This window comes from Diabrotica virgifera, chromosome 8 (genome assembly GCF_917563875.1).
Source record: "Diabrotica virgifera virgifera chromosome 8, PGI_DIABVI_V3a".
Taxonomy (NCBI): domain Eukaryota; kingdom Metazoa; phylum Arthropoda; class Insecta; order Coleoptera; family Chrysomelidae; genus Diabrotica; species Diabrotica virgifera.
Genome location: NC_065450.1, coordinates 204,898,653 through 204,922,147, shown reverse-complemented (window position 1 = coordinate 204,922,147; position 23,495 = coordinate 204,898,653). Strand labels below are relative to the sequence as shown.

At 32.8% G+C, this 23,495-nt stretch overlaps 1 long non-coding RNA gene across 1 annotated transcript; it reads right to left on the bottom strand.

The window, feature by feature from the left end:
* Nucleotides 1-364: 364 nt before the first annotated feature.
* Nucleotides 365-3,053, bottom strand: LOC126890575 (uncharacterized). The gene is made up of 2 exons (XR_007700377.1): nucleotides 2,325-3,053; nucleotides 365-546 (listed from the first exon to the last, which is right to left on the bottom strand). It is a non-coding gene; the product is annotated as an uncharacterized LOC126890575 (long non-coding RNA).
* Nucleotides 3,054-23,495: the final 20,442 nt, after the last annotated feature.

The window sequence follows — 23,495 nt, the reverse complement described above, 5'->3', positions numbered from 1 at the left end:
GTTTCATTTCTTTTTAGCTCACAACTAAATATGTTGCCCATATTTTGCCGGTTATTAGGGCACTCATCACTGTACATCCTTGCTGATGTGACAATACCTCCTATCTGTTTCTTCATGAGTTTTGTATGAGAGATGGAAAAACATGTTTTAAGGTCACCTCCTGTGTTCATATGTAAGTTTTGACTTGTTTTGTAGTTCATAGATAGTTTAATTTACTACAAAACAAGTCAAAAAATATCATATGAAAACAGGAGGTGACCCTAAGACAAGTTTTTAGTCTCTCTTACAAAACTCATGAAAAACAGATAGGATGTATTATTACATCACTGACGATATGTGGCCATACCAAATAATACATCCTTGATAAATATAAACATTTTTATTGAACAAAATCTTTTCATACATTTTTTCAATGCAATTTACTGATATTCCTAAATATTTCAAAAAGATGTGTCACATTTGCTTTGTAAACCTTTCTTTTGCCTTTCGTAGCCACATATTCCATTTCCTTCCTGGTTTTTTGTAGACCACTTCTCTCAGCTGATTCTAAAAAAAATAAAATAAATGGTAATTTTTCTATCCTTTACAATTAACAATCAGAAGAAATATTATTTACAGATAATGATATGCATAATAATAATAGGTTTGTTCTAGCATCAGTTTGAAACCATCAGCGAATAGTGGACCAGCGCGAGTAGAGGGGATCGCACTGGTGACTGTATTATGTTCTTTTACTGACCAACTGTTTGCTGATGGTTTTTGACTAGTTTGACTGTTTGCTAGAACAAACCTAATAATAATGAATATTTTGTATTTTGACAATGACATCTGATGTGGAAGTCAAAACATTAATAAAATTATTTTTTCAAGTTAACTTTCACATACGCGTCTTAAAATTGTACTTTTAATACTTATATCATAAATAACTATTAAAACTATCTTAAGAGGAAACAGTATCGATCAACAGGAAGCGAAAATGTGTTCCAAGATTGCGGCTGTAATTTTGAATATTTTTTCAAGATATTTGGCACACATATTCGTAATATAATAAAGAATGGCGGTACAGAGCCCAATTTGAAAAATATATTAATATGTGGAAATTACTCTGTAATTAAATACAATATAAAAAAACGAGCTTGTACCGCCATTAAGAAGAACAAAAAAATACACTTTTTTCAAATACAACTTTTTTATCCGATTTTGTGTTATTTTGGAACTACTAAAATTTTTTATTTCATTAGTAGTTCCAAAATTACACAAAATCTAGGCATTGGATAAAAAAGTTTATTTGAAGAAAGTGTATTTTTTTGTTCTTCTTAATGGCGGTACAGGCTCGTTTTTAAATATTGTATAATTACAGAGTAATTTCCACATATTAATATATTTTTCAAATTGGGCTCTGTACCGCCATTCTTTATTATTTTACGAATACGTGTGCCAAATGCCTCGAAAAAATATTCAAAATTACAGTGACAATCTTGGAACACGTTTTGGCTACCTGTTTATCGCTACTGTATTACCTTAAAACATTGTAATTTGCTAAACCAGTATATTTTACTCTACTACTACTCTACTAGCTACCTCATTTTCCACTGTTTCTAAAGACTTGTTTACATGGGTAGAGTTTTGAGGAGAGTAGAGTAGTGGTAGTACTCTACCAAAAATGACTTGATACCATTCACATGAGGAGAGTACAAGTATAGTACTGATGCTAGTATAGTGAAACCGATTTTTGTATTTTTAAACACTCTTGATTATAAGTGCACCTTAAATTCTTAATTTTTTGCTGAAGCTCGTTTACTCCAAAGCCCCCTTTGCCATTCTTTCGACGATTTCATCCTCCGCAGCTTGCTGCAAACTTTTATTTCTGTAGTATACACTACCTAAATTCCATAAACACTGGTATTCGCCGTATTATAGCTCTACAAGTTTTAAAGTTTCATCTTCGGTGAACTTCATTTTCACTATTAACACAATTCCAGCCAGAATGACAGCACCCCCATGTACTCTCCTACCTACTCTATTCTGCCATAATTGAGCGTGTTCCATGGGTAGAGTGTGCAGCCGAGTAGACATTTTGGCAGTAGTGGTGGTCATAGAGTAGTTACTTTGCCATAGGTTGCTAGTCACTCTACTTTAACTCCAACTATACACTCTACCAGCTATTCTACTGTGCTGAGCATTTTTACAGGTAGAGTTACTCTACTCTATCAAGTACTTGCATCATTACTCTACCCATGTAAACAAGTCTTAAATCTACTGAATGAAAATCTACTTAATCTTAATCTACTCTTAATGAAAAATGTCTAAAATCATTTACCCACCTAGTATTATTGTAGAATTTAAGACAGTCCAGTGCCTTATAAATAATTTCAATATGAATATTTTTCCCTTTAATTCTCCTTTGATACCACTCCATTTTAGAGTTTGGGGAACTTATTTCATTGTGTTTATAGACCATATTTATTGAAGGAACCCAATCTGGAGATTGTTATTATCGATTAAGTCGGTTGGTTTTAGATTATGTTAACATCTTCAAAAATCGTTACTGTTGCAATTGTAACTTACCAGATATAAAATGATTACAGCAGACAGGACAGGAAAATTTTCATTTCGCTAGTAAAACCTGTACATTGTATTGCATTTAACCATTGTTGTCTCTCAGATACCTTATTTAGTTCAGTTTAAAAGTGAACTTTATCTTGCATTTAACTATCACAATTACTTTGCATTTCACACTTCAAAACACCAATGAAGCATATTATCTTTCTAAATTAATACTTCCAGAGAAAATGTTAAATTAATCTTTGTACAACACAAAATTACAAAGAAATACAACTAAAATTATCTAAAACTCATTAAGAACAGATAGAATAAGATTTATCTTTTACACCCAGTAGCCATATTGATTTAATTTTGAAAACGATTATATTTAAATTTGGTAAATATAACTCCGCACGACCACGCAACTCGAAACACAAGTACGCAAACACGGTTGCGTGAAGCGTGGCTCGCAATCGTGAAATTTACGAGACTTGCTCGACCTGTAGATTCTTGTAATCAGCACAGTCAGACACAGGCAGCATAAATCCGGACCCCGGAAGTGTCATAGGTTTTCGAAACGGTCCCTCAGGGATACTAATTGGTGACCCCTGGTCTAAATCACTGATAGCAAAGAGCTTAGTAATTATTTGATAGTTGATGTGTTGTTTGATGGAATAGATAGACTGACTGATAGAATTTCTTTGGATATAAACTTTCAATAAAGGACTTTTTTTATCGGCTTTTTTTGTTAAATTTGAAAGTCGGAAATGTACTCTAATAGGATGGTTGCAATTCCTACATATACAAAAAAGTTATGTTGTTGTGTTTATTTCTCCGTTTTATTAGCATTTTAATGTAGATAACTATAGATTTTTGATCGCTCGTCACCCTAAAACTTTTAAAATTAACCAAATTAAAATGATTGACCAATATACGATATTTATTGCTGTATTACATAGCGGATTTTTTGATACAGACTAAGCCGGATTTCAACTTTTTGTTCTAAATACAATCGTCAAACTTATTACGATATAAAAGCGTGTTAGTTTCGATTTCTGTTCACGCTTTTAAGAAATTTGTCCCAACGTTCCAGCTCTTATCTTAAAACGTCCGTTGGGGACATGTATCACACCAGCACCAGCGCCGCCCCCGCTCCCACCCCCGGCAACAGCAACAGCAGCCGCCCCACACGAAAAGTTGGGAATTACAAGCTGTTTCTCTTAAAGCCATTTGTCACAATTCGCGCACAGCGGGTGCTCATACGACGACTATCAAGAACTACTGACATAATTTTTCTAGAAATTAATGGTTGTTCTTTCTACCAGCCGCCACTCGTGTTCTTTGATGCATTAGATGACGACGGAAACAAGTTTAGACTAGTTAATATATAGTATATTACACAAAAATGGAATTGAAGTTTCAACAAGTATATTATGTAACGTGCACGTACGGGATATAAATTGAGACTTTATCAACAAAATACCGTCATTTTATTTAGAAATAAAATCACATAAAAAATATCAAAATAATAACATAACAAGTCTGTTGTAACAACCCTGATGCATTAGATGACGACGAAAACAAGTTTAGACTAGTTAATATATAGTATATTACACAAAAATGGAATTGAACAAGTATATTATGTAACGTGCACGTACGGGATATAAATTGAGAATTTATCAACAAAATACCGCCATTTTATTTAGAAATAAAATCACATAAAAAATATCAAAATAATAGCATAACAAGTCTGTTGAAATTTACTTAAAAAATTTGGAAAATTACAGAAAAGAAAAAGAAAAAACCTTATATTTTTGGAACACGTATACTTCAGGTCATAGCCGTTTTGGCCCCTCCTCTCTTAACCATTTTGTCTGTTTTTTAGAGATGTCAACAGAAATTATGGACCAAGAGCTAGCAACGTCGGAAAAAAATTATTTTAAGACAACTATTTTTTAATATATTCCCTATGCTTTCTCGAACACCGTACCGGCCATCTTCATCTAGCTGCTGATAGAGGTTGCGTTCATTACTTCGCATCACATTTGTCCAAATAAACATATCGAATTTAAAATTATTGTAAGACGAAAAATTATTTTGTCATTACTTTTTAAACATTATTAGAAATATAAACCATAATTGCCAGACATTTTTGTGGTTTAAAACGTAATGACAAAAAATGTTTCGTCCTAAAATAATTTAAATTCAATATACAGGGTGATCGATGAGTGTGATAAAGCTCAGTAGATCCGCTATAGTAATAGATAGCAATAAAAGTTGATAATAAAAATTGTAGCCAACTTTCAGCTTTACATTACGAAATTAGTTATAATGCTACAGGGTGTTCGATAACATAGTGGCAAACCAAACTTATGTTTTTTTTTAAGTGGAACACTATATTTTATTTTATATTCGAAATTCTCTTAACTTTCCCATCACAAAAATATAAAGGTTTGTTATGTTATAGGGCTTTTATAAAGTTATAACCAATTTTTTATTAAAAACGTAACAAGTTCAGCTCCCTGGATAAATAAAAATAAGCACAACAGCAATGGTTTATTGATGCTAAATTTTTTTATTGATTGTCAAAATTTATAAAAATAGTTGATATTGCTAATTTTCCGTATATCGAATACAGGGTGAGTCAAAACGCAAGTACATTATTTTCTCAGAAATTTTAAATGGAACACCCTGTATTTTAGATCACCATCGAAAACTATCATTACTGTACTTTAATTTTTGTATAATATTCTCTATGCCTGAATTTTTTAGTTTTCCAGATATTTTCATTTTTCAGAGCAAGTTATTAAATAAGGTGTTCTATTTAAAATTACAGAGATTATTTTTTGATGATTTTAACTTCCAATCGTATAGTAAGATATTTGATCACGTGTTTAATCCTGTCCCATCGGATTAAAATTTTACTGAGAATTATCTACTGTAGAAAATTACCGATATAATTTTTTTGAGTAGATTGTTTCTGTTTAATGGCAACCAGTTTCCTAGTTTTGAAAACTGTCACATTTAAGAAAATATCCATAATATACGTATTAAAAAATAATCTTACGAATATCACACGACAGTAAGAATAAATAAGAAAATAATGCTTCATTTTTACTCAAATTTGTTGTCATTGGGTAATAGCCTCTCGAGTCCTGCGGGCTCTCGTGTCATAGCACAACAGCTTGGTTTATTGGTGCCATATTTTTTTGTTGATTGTCAAAATTTATAAAAATGGTTGATATTGCTAATTTTCTTTATATCGAATACAGGATGATTCAAAACGCAAGTACCTACATTATTTTCGGGTATAATATCACAAGAGAGTGAGAATAAATTGAAAATAATGCGACAGTTTTTCGAAAATTGGTTGTCTGGCAATAGACACGAGAGCCCACAGGACTCGAGTCCTGCGGGAAATCATCGTCTATAATTTATACTCTTACACCTTTACAAGAACTGTCCATATTAAAATATGTAACACTAATGGTGACCTTGCGTCTAGTAGACTCCGCGACGTAGATATTTCGAAAAAGGGACGAGTGAGGTACCTTCCATTAACACATTCGAATATACTCTAAAAGCTAGGAAGGTACACCGAATTACAGGTTGCTATGCATTTGTGGCGAGAAACGCAGACGCGTTAATAAACGTGCGGAGTCTGTGAGACGCATGGTCACCAGTTAAGGGTTAAAGGCAAAATAGAAGGCCGTAGAGGTGTAGGAAGAAAACACGTTTCTTGGTTAAAAATCATTCGTGAATGGACTCCGATATCAGGACAATTCCCTAATAATACCAAACATTCCATGTATGTTCCTAGAATGTACACACAGGATATTGAAAACATTTCTGGAATGTCCTCAAAAGCACAAGAATGTCCCGGGAATGTCCTCTGTCAGCATTTTAAACATTCCTTGAATGTCTTGTTGGAACATTCCATGAATGTCTACGAATGTTCTTTGGACATTCACAGTATATTTTTTATACATCCCCTGGATATAGTCGCTGATGTGACATAATACCCCCGATTTGTTTTTTCATGAGTTTTGTAAGAGAGACTAAAAACTTTTTTTTTACAGTCACCTCCTATTTTCATATGATATTTTTTAACATGTTTTGTAGTAAATTCAACTATCTATTTACTACAAAACATGTCAAAATTTACATGTGAGAACAGAAGATGACCCTAAAAATGGATTTTCGTCTCCTACAAAATTCATGAAAAAGCAGATAGGAGGTATTGTCACATCACCGACGATATACCAGAAATATATGTGGCCATACCAAATAATACATCCTTGATAAATATAAACATTTTTATTGCACAATATATTGTCAAATATTTTTTTCCATATTCATCACTACGATGATGATTCATTGTATTGAATTGTACATTACAATTACAAACTGGTCATAACTGACCAATGAGCAATTTTAATTTAACCTAATTTACTACTGTTCCTTAAAATGAAGAGCTAACCCCATAGCGTCTCTTATCTAATCTAACAAGATCGTGCACTATTTTAACATACACAGGCACACAAGCACTACGCTCTACTTTTCACTATCAGCTATCACTCAAACTTCATAGTTCAAAAGGCTTTGTCGTCCTCTTCAATCTTCTAGTTTGTCCAGTAGTATCGAGGAGTTAGATTTCCTCAATATTCTTGTAGGTACTTACGAAGTTGTTGCTCGTGACTTCCAACTTTAGTCCAACTTTAAAAACAAATCCAGCTGTAAAATATTTATGTGCCTGAAGGCTTTTGTATGCTTTCATTTGCTGCTTAGAGTAGTAACTCTGAGACTCCACCAGATATGTATAAATATTTATAATAGTAATTTGATGGAATGCACTTTACTGTAAAATCCAATTCTGACTGAATTGTACATGGATCTAAATCCCCAATTATTTTCAGCTTCAATAAATAACTAAAACAATAAAAGAAATAATGTTATTGCTTGCCAAATTCATCAATATTAATAAATATCAGCGAAAAATAAACAGTAAATAAGAATTGTTTTCCCTACCTTTGTCAAACATTTGGAGTTTCCAATAATAATTTCCTTAAATAATTACTTTGCATTGTGGTAAAGGTTATAAAGTTCACAAAATACAGCAAACGAAATCCAAATGAATTCAAAATAGACAAAATACGACGATAAACAATGAAAAATAGATATTATGTACAAACATAACCTCTGTAACTTTTTGTACGCCAATCGCCAATGCCAACATTGCCAACCAGACACGCGCGGCAAATTTGAAAATGGACGCAAATTGAATAGTAAATGGCCTCTCTTAAAATATAGGACATTGGTAGTATGTTCATATAATGTCTTGTGGTAACATTGCACCAATAATTTAATCAGATGTTCACCGAATATTCCTTGAATATCCAGGACATTCAAATATTAATACAACTTTGATAGTACATTCCTGGAATGTTTTGTTTTGTTAGGGTTATTCTATATTACAGAAGATTGAGAAGCCTTCGCAATGGTGATCGCCAACGTCGGATAATTCTGATACGGTACGTGAAGAAGACGAAGTTGATCGTAAAGAATGTAGACCGACATTTTGTAGGTCACGTTGAGGACGTTAATGCCTCTGTAATTATCACAAACTGTTTGGTCCCTTTTATTGTGAATAGGTATAGTTAATATACTTACGTTTCAATCTTCTGGTAGTTTTACCTGCTTTTAAATCAGTTCTACTAGCCTACTTATACCACAGGCCCGATTTTTTGCACCATGTTTAAAAAGTTCAGCAGAAATGCCATCTGGGTGCAGGAGCTTTGTCTTATTTTAATTTTTATATTGCTTTGATAACTTCTTTCTCTGTTGGGATGTTATCTTTCTCTCTGTCGTCGTCCATATCCTCGAGCTGGATTTTTGATTCTTGTAACCTCATATTAAGTACTTGATATTTAGTCTACCATCAAAATTGTCTGCCCACCTTTCTAGTATCTGGTCCTGATCACCAATGAGTTCTTCTGTTCTGTTTCTATTAATAGTCAGGGTTTGAATTATTTCTGGTCTGGTTAATCTTCTTGTAGGATGTTGGCGTTTTCATTTGTGTGTCATAATACTCCTCTAGTTCTTTCAGTTGGTTGGTTTTCAATTCGCGCACAGCGAGTGCACATACGACGACTATCAAGAACTACTGACAAAATTTTTCTAGAAATTAATGGTGGCTCTTTTTATCAGCGGCCACTCGTGTTCTTTGATACATTACATGACGACGGAAACAAGTTTAGACTAGTTAATGTATAGTATATTACACAAAAATGGAATTGAAGATTCAACAAGTATATTATTATACAGTGCGCTGGAATAAGTGTTAACCCCCCCCCCATTTATTTCTAGCACATAAGCAAAACACTCGGTCAGGTCGATTTTTAAAATAATCAAAGTATATATCATCAATGTTTCGAAATTTACGCGATCCCCCTTCAGGTGACAGGCCAAACTTTGATTTTTTTAAATGGGAAAGTACATTATGTGATGGCTCATTTAAAAGCGTTTGAAATACTGATTAAAAAATGTAGAATACTTTAAATGCTTTTTTAGGGCGTAGGCGCAAAATTTCGATCGAATTGTTTTATAAACGCATTAATTTTTTTTGGAATCCTGGGAAAACTAACAAGTATGTTTAAAAAATTTAAACGCAGAATAAAAGACTACATTATTACGGAGGGCTGAAAGTCCCTTAGAATAAACTAAAATTTCTTTTTAATGATATATTTGAAATTAAAAATCCGACTAAATTTTCTTGTTTTTCACCCCTGTGACATTAAAATAATCATTATAGAAGTTCTCAGGGACTTTGACCCTCGGTAATACTGTAATATTGCATTCTGCGTTTAAATTTTTCAAACGTACTTATTAGTTTTCTCAGAATTCGAAAAAAATGAGAATACATTTCAAAATAATTCGACCTAAATTTTGCGCCTACAGTCTCAAAAAGGATTTAAGTATTATACCTTTTTGTAATCAGTCTTTCAACAGCTTTTAAATGAGGTGTCACATGATGTACTTTTCTATTTAAAAAATCATAATTATCACTGTCACCTGAAGAGGGACCGCGTTAAGTTTGAAACATTGATGCTATAATATACTATGATTATTTTAAAAATCGACCTGTTCGAGCGTTTTGCTTATGTGCTAAAATAAATAAGTTAGTAAGTGAGGGTAACACTTATTCCAGCGCACTGTATAACGTGCACGTACGAGATATAAATTTAAACTTCATCGACAAAATACAGCCATTTTATTTAAAAATAAAAGCACCTACAAGATATCAAAAGAATAACGTACCAAGTCTGTTGTAATTAATTAAAAATATGGAATATTACAGAAAAAAAAAGGAAACGAAAAAACTTTATATCATTATAATTTTGTAATACGTATTCTTCATGTCATTGCCGTTTTGACAATTCCTCTCTCAACCATATCGTCAGTTTTTTAGAGATAAACAACACTGTATACGCTGATGAGCGCGCTTATAACCGGCAAAATAACGCAAAAGTTAAAAAACACATTAACCCACCTTTAGACGTGTCGGACGAGTTTGGCAACTGCCACTGTGACAGTGACAGTCTTAGTTGGCATACTCCTCTGATACGTCTAAAGGTGGTAAACAATACATATGGGCCATTCCACGCATATACGTCTGTTCCAGACCATCGCGACAACGAATATTTTAGTGTGCAACATAAGAAGTACGAAAGTAAATGGCTCTAAAAATTATTCCAATAAACAAGGATGTAATTTGCAATTTAGTTTCGTACTTTTTATGTTGCACACTAAAATATTTGTTGTCGCGATGGTCTGGAACAGACGTATATTCGTGGAATTGGCCATATAATGTAAGTTTATCGGATTTTATCGCTAAATCTCCCACCTTCACTAGTTTCATTTCTTTTTATCGCAATACTTAATATGTTTTTCATCTTTTACTTTATTTTGCCGGTAATGAGCGCGCTCATCCAGGGCTGCTTTATCCATTAGGCAATATAGGCAGTTGCCTAGGGCGGCAAATTATGCGAGGGCGGCAAAAATACTGTACAAAAAATATTTGTATATAAAAATTAAAATCGAATAACATTTAAGTATATCGTACATCCATCAAAGGAATATAAGTGGGCATTCATTTCTAGAAAACAAATTGCATTTTCTTAACACTATTCATTCAAAAAGGACAGAAGTCGTAAATTTAGGGATTATTGGGCCGTGCGTCGGCAGCACCGCAAAGGTGGCGGGCGCACTGTTCTACAATTTTTTTTTTTAAACTGAATCCTTTTGGGTTATTCGTGGTTGAAAATTTGCCATTTTCATTGAAAAATGTCGCCTTTTCGGACGGTTTTTTTGCGAATACCTTAAAAATTAGGCACCTAACGAAAAAAACTATATAAAACATTTTTGTAGCTTATGAAAATCAAAGAGATTCGTTCCTTCATAAGTCTTCTAGTGATAACATAAAAAGAGGTATGGTAGGTGAAAAGCCATTTTTTTTGTGCATGCTCAAATGGGTGTGTCCAACTTAACAGAGAAATGGTCGATTTTAAGGGTATAATGCTATCAATATCTTTTGTAAATACTGCCTAAAAATACCTTTAAAACGACCGCACTGTTAAACTTTGATTACATTCAAACTAAGCGAGATATGGTGCAACAAAAAAAGATGACTAATTTATTTTAAGATAAAAGGCGAAGTATGTATATTTTAACCCCTCATCCATTAGATTCAAATGCATCATTTTGCTTCTACAATATCTTTCACTATAGTGTTATTTCTGTGTTCAACAAGTTGGACGGGTTTAAAATGTATGGTTTTTGAAAAAAATAAGATCAAATTATGGAGTGCATTTTTAAATTTTCTTAAAATTCTTCCATTTTCTCCATGTAACTTAAAAATGATAAGAGATACAGTAATAAAAAATAAAAACGAAATTTTTATCTAAAAAAATCCTACATTTTTGTAAGGTTTTTTTACGTATCTCTTATCACTTTCGAATTATGTACATGGAAAAAAAGAAAGATTTTAAGATAATTTAAAAATGCGCTCTATAATTTGATCTTATTCTTTTCAAAAACTATTAATTTTAAACCTGTCCAACTTTTTAAATATAGAAATAACACTATAGTAGAAGGTATTCTAGAAGAAAAACAATGCATTTAAATTCTGATGAATGAGGGGTTTAATAATTTACTCCTCATTTTCCTTAAAATACATTAGTCATAAGTTTTTTGCACCATATCTCGCTTAGTTTGAATGCAACAGACTTTTAGCAGTTCTCGTTTTAAAGGTCATTTCAAGCACTACAAAAGGTATTCGTCGTAGAATTATACCCCTAAAATCGACAATTTATCTATAATTTCAAGTTGAATACACCGATTTGAGCATGCACAAAAAAAATCTTTTTTCACCTACCATTTCTTTTTTTTTTATTAAAATTAGATTTATGAAAAAATTAATCCCTCTGATTTTTCATAAACTAAAAAAATGTTTTATATAGTTTTTTCATTAGATGCACAATTTTTATGGTATTCCCAAAAAAAACAGTCTCCGAAAAGTGTCACTTTTCAATGAAAATGGCAAATTTTAACCACGAAGAACTCAAAAAGTATTGAGTTTTCAAAAAAAATTATAAAACAGTTATTGCTTAGAATTAGGTTCTCTGGCAACTTCCGGTGTTTTTTTGATAAAAAAAATTCCACCCCCAAGAACGGGTGGGAAGCACCCCTAAGTTAAAAGCGTCATAGGATATAGCATAGACTTTGCTTCTTGAGCTATTCCCTACTTACAGTGAAAATATCAAGTAAATTGATGCAGTAGGATGGAATTCGGAGCCAAATACCTTCACTCACTGCACTAATAGATACCTACATCATTCATACATGAATGCATTCACTTAAAGGTTCATATGGATACCACAATAAAATCACCAATCACCATTAATTGACATATCTAAATATTTAAAGAAGAGTGGATTGAAAGGAATTTTCCCTAATTTTGATATTGCTTTGCGCATTTATTTGTGCCTTCCAGTTGCCAACCAACGTGTCTGCTGAAAGGTCATTTTCGAAAATATCAAGAATTTAAAATAGTCATGAAAATAATTTCCGATCAAGTATGACACAAGAACGTCTTAACAATTTGTCAATTTTGTCCATAGAAAGTGACGGAACAAAGGCGATAAATTATGACGACAATATAGATGGTTTTTCCAAAGAAAATCAAAAAAGAAATCTGATGTGATCGAACTGGAATGACAATTTTTATGTATTCTTATTTAAATAAAAAATCTCTTTGCAATTTTTTTTCGCAAAAATGGTACATGCCTGAAGTGCGGCTACTAGAGAATTGCCTAGGGCGTCAATTGACCTATACGCGGCCCTGCGCTCATCACGTTACTCCAATTGTACCATTTGCCAATTCATGTGTTCTGCAAACAAGCGTCTGGTTGTACGATGTGCACGGCTCAAAGAAGGTACTCTAGCTGGTCTTCTTGCGTTCAACCCATGTTCGTGAAGCCTATTACGTATAGTTTGAGTATTTACTCTTATACCCGTAGCTTCTACCTCATTTACAATTACTCATTTTGTATCCCTCGATCAGTTTTTAGGCCGGTCTCTGAGGGCCCATAGTCGTAAAAGACGATCCTCTCTAGCTGTAGGCGCCCTTTCTCGATTCGTATAAGGTTGTGTTCTAATAACTCCATACAGTTCATATCTGGTCCAGGCTCTATTTAGCGTAGCACCACTAACATTTAACATTTCTGCTGTATGAGGTTTTGAGTAATCTTCTCGAATTAAAGTTATTGCCCTAGAAATTTGAATCTCTGTGAGATACCTTCTGCGCTTTCGAGGCCTTCCAAGCGCGTCAAAATTCGTCATTAATTCTTAACAACCCTAACGTAAATATCGATAGAAATTCAAAAACGGAATAAATGTGATTCGAAAATGTTATCAAGTTTTGCTTTTTTATTGATTACAAGAAAAACGAAGATAATAAACTTGTTTTTTCTTTTATTTATAAAAGCTATAATGTTCTATATGTGTCTACTGGATGGATGTAGGTACATATTTAAGATCCTACTTAATGCAATGAACAATTTAAGTACATTCAATTAAGTTAGTGGTTCCTTTTTCGTTTTGATCAGTGTATACTTGTTACAAATGCGTCGGGATTGAAGAAAACAAAGAAAAAAATATTTTTAATATCTTTATAATAGCTCTATAAGTTATATTTCCTGGACTATTGTTTTTGAAACTCCTTACGAGGCTCTTTTTCGGCTTTTTCGTCACTTCCGGCTGGAAGGGTTTTAAGAAGGTTTCCCGAAGAAAAATTTATTGGAAAACGATGGAGATCCTTGGACTTTCTACTTTCGCGCTTGTTGCCTTGCGAGAAACAGCTTATTACTCACAAGTGGCAGTAATGGCATACATTTGCCATAAATTGATGGCGGTATATACACTAAAAAAAAAGAAATAACACCATCGATTCTTACTTAAATGCAATAAAAAACGTTTTTCTCTAAGCACGGCAACTGGATGTACAGTATGATGAAAAAGTGGTAAACTACTTTATATAAACTAATCGTTTAATATCACTAAATAATTAAACGTTAATAAAATCATTTTTTTCAATTTAATTGTGGCTTATTTCCCATCTTTCCCAAGGGCCAAAAAAAATTTCCCATCTAAATAGTTAATCATTAAGATTTCAAGATTAGATAATAATGATACAAAGATTATTCTTGAGTTTATATAGACATCTGGTGTGCCATATCTTGTCAAAATGTATTACTTGACCATAATATCTTAAACATACTTAACTCATGTATTAAAAGGCAGCATTATACCTAGTACAGTTCGTGTCATATAAAACTGGTACACTTTTTTTCCCAATGTAAACCTTTGTTCAGACTGGACACAATGGTTCATAAATCACTTCGTTGTTGCCATCACAGACAACGGAATTGCACTAAACCTAAATACAAAAAATAACATAAAATAAAAATGTATACCATTTTTATTCAGTTGCAATGCGAAGGCAAAACCGTCTTATTTTTCATTTAGAACAGGGAGCGCAGTCCAGCACTCTGAATCGACGATTTTCGACTCTTATTGGAGTCATCATCGGAGAGGCGTAGGCCTGATGCTCTCTGCTCGAAGTGACCAAACCATGAAAGTTTATCCCCACATTGCAACTGATCTGTATGGATTAGGTGACTAGCGTCATCTGGCAATTGAAAGGTAAATATTTCAATCCTAATAGCAACATTATTAATATTGAAAAATATTAAAATTATTACTAAAAGATTTTTAAATTGAAAAACTTATTGGTCTATTTCCCTGGTAACACCTCCAAGGCTTCTAAAATTTGCAAGCCAGATGGTTGCTGCAGTGAAGATAAAGGGATGGAATTCTGAAAAGTTGCAATTCACAACCCCTGTCCCCCGTGGTGAAGTTTTGTTGGAACTTTCCCAAGCTGCAGACGGGGGTTGTGAATTGCAACATTTTAGAATTCCGTGCCGTTGTCTTCACTTCAGCATCCATCTGGCTTGCAAATTTTAGAATCCTATTTTAAGAAGAATATTTTAGTAATATTTTTAATATTTTTCAATAATATTAATGTTGCTATTAGGATTGAAAACTTTACCTTACAAAAAATAACGTTTAAAAATATACAGGGTGTAACAAAAATACAGGTCATAAATTTAATCAAATATTCTGGGACCAAAAATAGTTCGGTTGAACCTAACTTACCTTACTACAAATGTGCACATAAAAAAAGTTACAGCGCTTTGAAGTTACAAAATGAAAATCGATTTTTTGTAATATATCGAAAACCAGTAAAGATTTTTTATTGAAAATTCACATGTGGCCTTCTTACGGCAGTAGAATCTAAAAAAAAATTAAAGTGAAATTTGGACACCCCATAAAATTTTTTTGGGGGTTTCGTTCCTTTAAACCCCCCAAACTTTTGTGTACGTTCCAATTAAATTATTATTGTAGTATCATTAGTTAACCACATTGTTTTTAAGACTTTTTTGCCTCTTAGTACTTTTTCGAAAAGTCAGTTTTTATCGAGATATTTTGAATATTTGTCAAATCCACCACATATTTGGATATGGTTAAATACGATTATGGGCACTTGGTAATAATATGAAAATTTATTTATGATTTACATTTTTAAGTATATTTTGAACCATATTAAAAAAAAAAGCCACATCTCGATAAAAGGTGCCTTATCGAAAAAATACAAAGAGGCAAAAAAGTTTTAAAAACACAGTGTTTAACTAATGGTACCGCAGTAATAGTTTAATTGGAACGTACACAAACATTTGGGGGGTTTAAAAGAACAAAACCCCCATAAAATGTTTATGTAAACATATTAAAAAATAAGCCTCAACTCGATAAAAACTGTCTTATCGAAAAGATACTAAGAGGCAAAAAAGTTTTAAGAATATTGAATTTAACTAATGGTACCACAATAATAATTTAATTGAGACGTACACAAAAATTTGGGGTGTTTAAGGGAACAAAACGCCCATAAAATTTTTATGGGGTGCACAAATTTCACTTTAATTTTTCTTTAAGATATTCCTGCAATAAAAATGCCACATGTCCTTTTTCAAGAAAAAATCTCCAATAGTTTTCGATATATTCGAAATAATCGATTTTAATTTTGTAACTTCAAAGGGCCGTAACTTTTTTTATGTGCATATTTGTACTAAGGTAAGTTAGGTTCTTTCGAACTATTTTTGGTCCCAGAATATGTGATTTAATTTATGACCTGTATTTTTGTTACACCCTGTATATTTCGAAATGTAATACATATAAATATTTATATTCCACACTTGTTCACTGTAATTATTCATTATTATGTAGTTATTCATTTTGTGTTATTCTCAAATTAAATTTTTAAATTTTCCAGTGGGTTTTTATTTTTATTCTACAAAACTTAATACAGCTTTGTGCTAAAATTTACAAGAAACCAATCACACCTCTCGATTTGACATTGTACATAATAATTCAAAGTCATGTCAAGGTTTATTATGTATCATTATTTTTGAATGGAAATATTTTCATAAATTATAATAAAACACGAATCAGTGTATTGATACTTAATTGGGATGACGGAAAATTACAAAATTAATTAGAGAATTTTTTAGGATTCATATAAATGTGATTGACTGATCGAGAATGCTCGATTTGTTTTAGTTTTTAGTATATTAAAAACATGCGGTCTGCCGCACAGCCTTGCTTTTACCTAGTTTGATATAATATTTTCGTTGAACTGGCAACGTTTCCCTAGAAATTAGAATGACACTTGTGACAAGATCAACTTACACAACTTGAAAAACGCGATTTTCAGTTATAAGAGTTGTACCAGTTTTTTATGACGCGAATAGTACCTCTTGTTCTCCAAGTCATTATTTATCTGAGGAATAAAAACTCTTTTTTTAAAGTAAAAGATGGTTTTTGCTTGCTTTAACTCTTTTTTTAAATATTCTGTAATCTGACTAATTTCCAACTCATAGCCTTCTTTTAAATTTCACTTGCCTGCAAAGGTAAAATAGTATATGTTAAAAAAGTGAGTTTTGAGATGAAAGACTTTTGGTTCTTTTACTGTGCTGTTTTGTCATTTATAAAGTTAGATCAATGAAATTTCGAGTAAAAAAGAGTATGTTAATATAATAAATATTACATAAAAAATACCTGTAGTTTTTCTAAATTCTAAATGTGCTTGTAAACTGACATATACTGTTTTATATTATTTTCTGTTATACCAAAAGACAAAAGACTATAAATATTATAAAAGCCTTATCCGTATATACCGTCGGAGGAGATAAAAACTCCCACTGGTCATAATATGGGGAAAACAGTATCTATATGAAATGTTATAATATTTTACCTTTGGAATTGGGACGCCATTTTTATGAAGTATGTTACTATATAACAGCATATACCACATATATCCTATTTTACCAGTCGAGTTTTAAAAGATAGATATAATGTATATACCAGAAATAAACAGTGTAAGACGACGTCTATGCTGCCTTTGTATAGTTTGCCGAATATTATTACTGTTGAAAATTTGGTAGTAACTTTTGTTGAGTTTTGTATATTTATTTACCGATTATTTTGTTCTTGGAGGATGTATATTTTGCATATTTGGATGTATATGCTTTTTGTGTGAGTAAGTGAGAGAAGATTTTTGTTGTAGAATTTTTTTTTTGTTTTTGAAATGGTAGTTCTTGAATCCATTGATGGGATGTGCTGGGAATTTTTTTATTGAGGTCTCCGTTGGTGTGCTGGAAATGTGGGGCAAGTGAAGATTTTGTTTTTGGAAAAAACCCTCAAATATTAATTTAATGTATTAATGGCCAGGCTGAGAGTTGTTTAATGGACCCTTTTGCATGTTAAAGGGTGTTCCGGCAGTACAATTATATGTACGAATCATATAAATCCTGGGGCTAGCAATAATAGGAGTACATTTACATTTAGCAGATTTACATTTGAGGTTTAACCATTTGACACTTTGAGACATTGAAAGAAGATTGCAGTTGCAGTTATTTGTTATAGAAGGAAAAATACGGTAACAGATTTTATTTATTTTTTATGGGAGAAAAACAAGAAGGAACCAGGTACAAGTTAGGTTGGGTTAAATGGGTCTTAAAAGGGGACTAAAATAACAAGTTTTTATATTTATGTGAAGAAACAGCTGGTTCTGGTTTATTTTTTTTTAATTAATTACCTATTTTTGTTCTTATAAACTTTTGAAATCAAAACTAATATTTTTATGTAAAAAGGGACTTAAATTTTTGTTGACATTACATATCTCTATACTATAGTTATCTAGTGTTTTATTTGAACTGTCATGTCTCATGCTCTAAATCAAACCAACTAATTAAAAAATAATTCTAACTGAGAAATAGCTGTGGTAATATACTGTTTAGCTATAGAAAGGACGCAAGTACACATATACTCATATACTGTTTTCCCAGTGTCACATTTTGAAAACTAAATAAGATAAAAATAATCTAAAAATTGCATAAGAAAGAGCGGAAAAAATAACCCAGTTTCGGCGGCAAATTCAAAAATCGATTTTTTTCACACATTATTCTACCTTTGCAGGCAAGCTCAGTGACAAACTAATCGAGGATTTTATCTTCCTATTTAAAAGCAAATAACTTACACCTTTCATATGTGAAATTCTACTTGAGCAGAAAGACGGCCTCGAATTTATCCGGAAGTATTTTGAAATTATTGTTCTCATCTGTGTACGTAGTACAGAACCTGTACCTTGTGTTTATTTCGATAGCTATCAAATAGTTTTCAAACCGTGAACATCCAATTTTCTGCCACAATTCCCTCTATCAACATGGCGGCTACTCCGAGACTATCACCCATTGTATCGATAATAATCATCCACTAATCAGGAGGCACAACACACAATCTGAATAAAATTTGGGTTCGTTAACGGCTGCGCCATGCTGATTAATTAGTATTTTAATAAAACAGTGATTATTAAGTACTTCAAAAGTGGTTTTATTTTAGAAAAGAATATTTACAAGAAAATTTAATGAAAAATTTGTATCGGTAAAAGGTATATTTATGTAAAAAGCCCATAAACGGGCTATAAATATTAAAAGAAAACGTTTTCGCTCTGTAACAAGAGCATCGTCAGTGTTACAAGAACATGCCAAGCCACCCAAAAATACTAAGGTTAAAACCTTTTAAAAATTTACTAAATGTCTTATATAAAAAAAGGATGGATATAATCCCTATGGATATGACCTTGGGGCAACATATGACTTTCACACGTGGTACGTGGGTTCCTAGGTAGTAATTGATTAGGTCACTTCGTTGACAGAGGTCACAAGACAAGAAAGATGTTATTCAAGACAACTGACAGTTGTCTTGATTAACATCAACATGAGTTTATGTTGGAGAATAAATGAGAACGTCAAAAGAAAAATAAAAAACTTGGGATCAGAAGTACTACCAAATATAAAGGGATTCAAAATAGAAAGAGCTTTAAAAGAACTAAAAAATAATAAAGCTCCAGGACACGACGGTATAATTGCCGAGCTCTTGAAAACAAGCAAAACCGTAACAATCCCTATACTAACAGAGCTATTTGATAAATGTCTCCATAATAGCAAAATTCCTAAAGACTGGAACGAAATCGTAGTAATACTTTTACACAAAAAAAAGGACAAATGTGACCTATAGAATTATAGACCTATATCGTTGCTCAGTCAAGTATGCAAACTATTTATGAGAATTATTAACAACCGGTTGACCTACAAAATGGACAATTACCGACAAGTGGAACAGACTTGCCTTTGGCAAAGGATATAGTACATCAGACCATCTGCTGACAATTAGAACATTGATAGAGAAGGCAAATGAATATCAACTATCCGTATTTCTTGCCTTCATAGACTACCAAAAGAGGTTTGATAGTATCGAGATGTGGGCCATAGAACAAGCTATTAGGAATTGCAGAATAGATTCGAGATATAGACAACTAATACACAATATATTAAAATGCAACAATGATAGTACAACTAGACGAAAACACAAATCCCATCGCCCAAGCTTTTCAACCTAGCCCTAGAAGACGTCTTGAAAACGACAAATTGGTCAACCTATGGCATTAGCGTTAATGGCAAGAAGCTAAACCACCTCAGATTCGCTGACGACATTGTGATTATAGACGTCGGCCTGAAAATGAACATGGGAAAAACAAAAATAATGACAAACATACATGACCCCAGACGTATAACTATAAATGGCGGTGAGATAGAAAAAGTCCAGGAATATATTTACCTAGGCCAAATCCTGAAACTTGACAAAGAGAACCAAAATGCGGAAATTACTAGGTGAGCAAGACTAACTAGGGCAGGGTTTGGAAAACTTCGTTAGATACTTAAGAACCGCAAAATACCCCAGTAATTTAGGAGCAAAGTGTTCAACCACTGCATCCTTCCTATTATGACAAATGGATGTCAAAGCTGGACCCTAACCAAGGCAAACATGAATAAACTAGCCACAACAGAAAGAGCAATGGAAAGAGCAATGTTCGGTATACGACTGTATGTTAGATAAAAGGGAAAGGTCAAAAACAAAAGTCGAGGACATAACAATAAAAGTTGCCAAACTTAAATGGAGCTTTGCAGGCCACACTGCTAGACAAAAAAACCAACTTTGGAATGAAACAATACAACATTGGAGACCTTACCAAAGTAAACGACCGAGAGGAAGACTACAGATGAGGTGGGTTGATGATATTGAAAGAGTAGCCGAAACAAATTGGAAATATGTTGCTCAAGATAGAGACCGGTGGAAGGAGTTGGGAGAGACATATGTCCAAACGTGGACGATAGACGGCTAAGAAGAGTTGATGTTATTCACTGCACACTCGCGTGCACGCCGCGGGCTCGCAGCGAGTCAGCTCGAGTGTGCAGTGAATAAATTTAACTCATGTACTGCTGACCCACCAGCGATCGCCCGCAACTTACCCACAGGGGGCACGCAGCTTAAAAACACGCAAATGTGCAGCCGGCCTTAGACCTGCGGTCGATGAAAGACTTTTACAGCACAGTACAGAACGCCAGCTAATAAAGCTTTTTTATGCAAGTTCTATTCACGTCGAAATTTCCTCTTCATTTTCAACCCTGCATTCAATCCAGCTACCCAAATATCTAAAGTGTTTCACCATTTCCAGGATTTTGTTATCAAATATATTTTGGTACTGAGTCTTCGATATTAATTTTTCCGACCACCATCCATTTTGTTTTTTTTATAAGCTCTTAGCCCTAGGGCATTATTATTCTTCAGTGCTTTAATGGCATCCATTATCTTTTCTCTTGTGGATGGGCATGTTAATTTATTATTATGGTTCTGATCTTCTGTTGTCACGATATCAGATACTGCATGTTGATACTCCATTTGTTTGTACTTGCTCTGGTAGCATGTAACCAAAAAGAAGTAGTTCTGTTGGAGTGAAAGTCAAGAGCCATAAACTCCAACAGAAGTAAGGTTAATGAAAATACTTAGATGTATCTAATGGGACAAAATGAAGAGAGCAGAAAATAGCTTCTCATTGCAGAAGCCGAAGTAATAAAAATATTAAGAAAAAGCTGAAGTAGTGAAAATATGATTACACATAGGCAAACTGAATAGAGTTGGCTAGCAAGAGATGCAAGAGAACAACTTGTCACTTAAGGATGGATACGGCTCGTTTGCATGCCTGTCGAAGTACACTAGCTCAAAGTAGATAATGATGACTCGAAAAGGTAAATATTAAGATAAGAATAATGTACTGAAAATATATAAAGACAAATAATTGATAAAGAAGAACAAATTAAATAACACTAGCAAATCATGGGCGCCAAGAAAATGATCTTCGATCACTCTCCCAGGTAGCTTACACTGCTGTCAAATATTAAATATATAAGTAAATGAAAATATAAAGGAAATAAGAATAAATGATATACAAAATAAGTAAATATTTATTAAAAATAACTACCTAGATGTTTGACAATCTTTGTGTTAAACAATGCATGTAATGTGACTCTAACATGAAAAAAGTTATCGTTAAATATGATATACAATATAACAACAGTCCTGTTATATGTATGTACAAAAAGATACCTCTTACTTATATAGAGGGTACAACTCACGTGAGACTTCTACCAAATGGTTATAGTACGCCTGCTACGTACAACTAAATTGAAACTGAAAAAGATGAAAATAATATAAATAAATATGCACAAGCCTGACGAAGAGAAAATACAATAATGAATTATCTCACAATAAAACACTGAAAAACATTTGTTTTCTATACTTCCACAAAATTTATTACAACTATGTTATTACTACAGCTGTTTCGGCAAAGTGCCTTTCTCAAGTGATATATTTTACAATGTGTTTGGCTTGTTAAGTCTTTAACTGAAGAGGTTGAGGAATGGGGAGCTGTTTGTCTCGAGTTGGTCATTCAGAATTATATCTGTATTTTTCAATTTATTAATTTCCATTGATTCTAAAAGTGATAGCTTAAGGCTTTTATTTTGAATATGTAGAATTTGAAACTCTTCATTGAAAGAATGATTATGTTCTAGAAGGTGAAGTCCGTATGTAGAAGTGTCTGTTTTTCTATTGTTGAGAGCCCTTTTGTGTTCTGTTATCCGTTTGTCAAAAGTTCTGCCAGTTTGATCGATGTAAGCTTTCGGGCAGTCACCACAAGTTAGTTTGTACACACCACTCTGTAGTTGCTTTCTCTTTCAGCTTTTATTGTTTTTAATATGTTTGCTTAAGTTGTTGTTAGTTCTGAAAGCTGGTGTTATTCCTTTCTTTTTTATATATCTGGCTATTTTTGTTGTTATTTTGCCAGTATATGTGAGAGAGCAGAAGGTACTGGGTTCTTTCTGTGGTGGTGGATACACTAATTTCAAGGCTTTCTTATGGAGTTTTTGATTTAAAATGTTGTTAACTGTTTGTTCGTTATAGCCATTGTTTACTGCTATTTGTCTAATGATATTTAGTTCTGTCTCGAAGTTATTTTTTGTCATTGGAATTTCTGTCAGTCTATGTATCATGCTATGGTAGGCTGCTAATTTGTGTTGTGTAGGATGGGATGATGAATTGTGTATAGTTGTGTCAGTGTGGGTAGGTTTATGATATACGGAGAACTCATGTTTGTTGTGTAGTCTGGTAATCGTTACATCTAGAAAGTTTATGGAATTATTCTGTTCTGTTTCTATTGTGAACTCAATATTACTATGAAGTGAATTAATGTATGATAGAAATTGGTCAAGTTGTCTGTTAGTTCCTGTAAAGCAGACTAGTATGTCATCCACGTATCTCCACCAATATAAGAACTGTTTAAATACGGGGTGTTTAGAATTTGTTGTTTCAGGTTGGTTCAT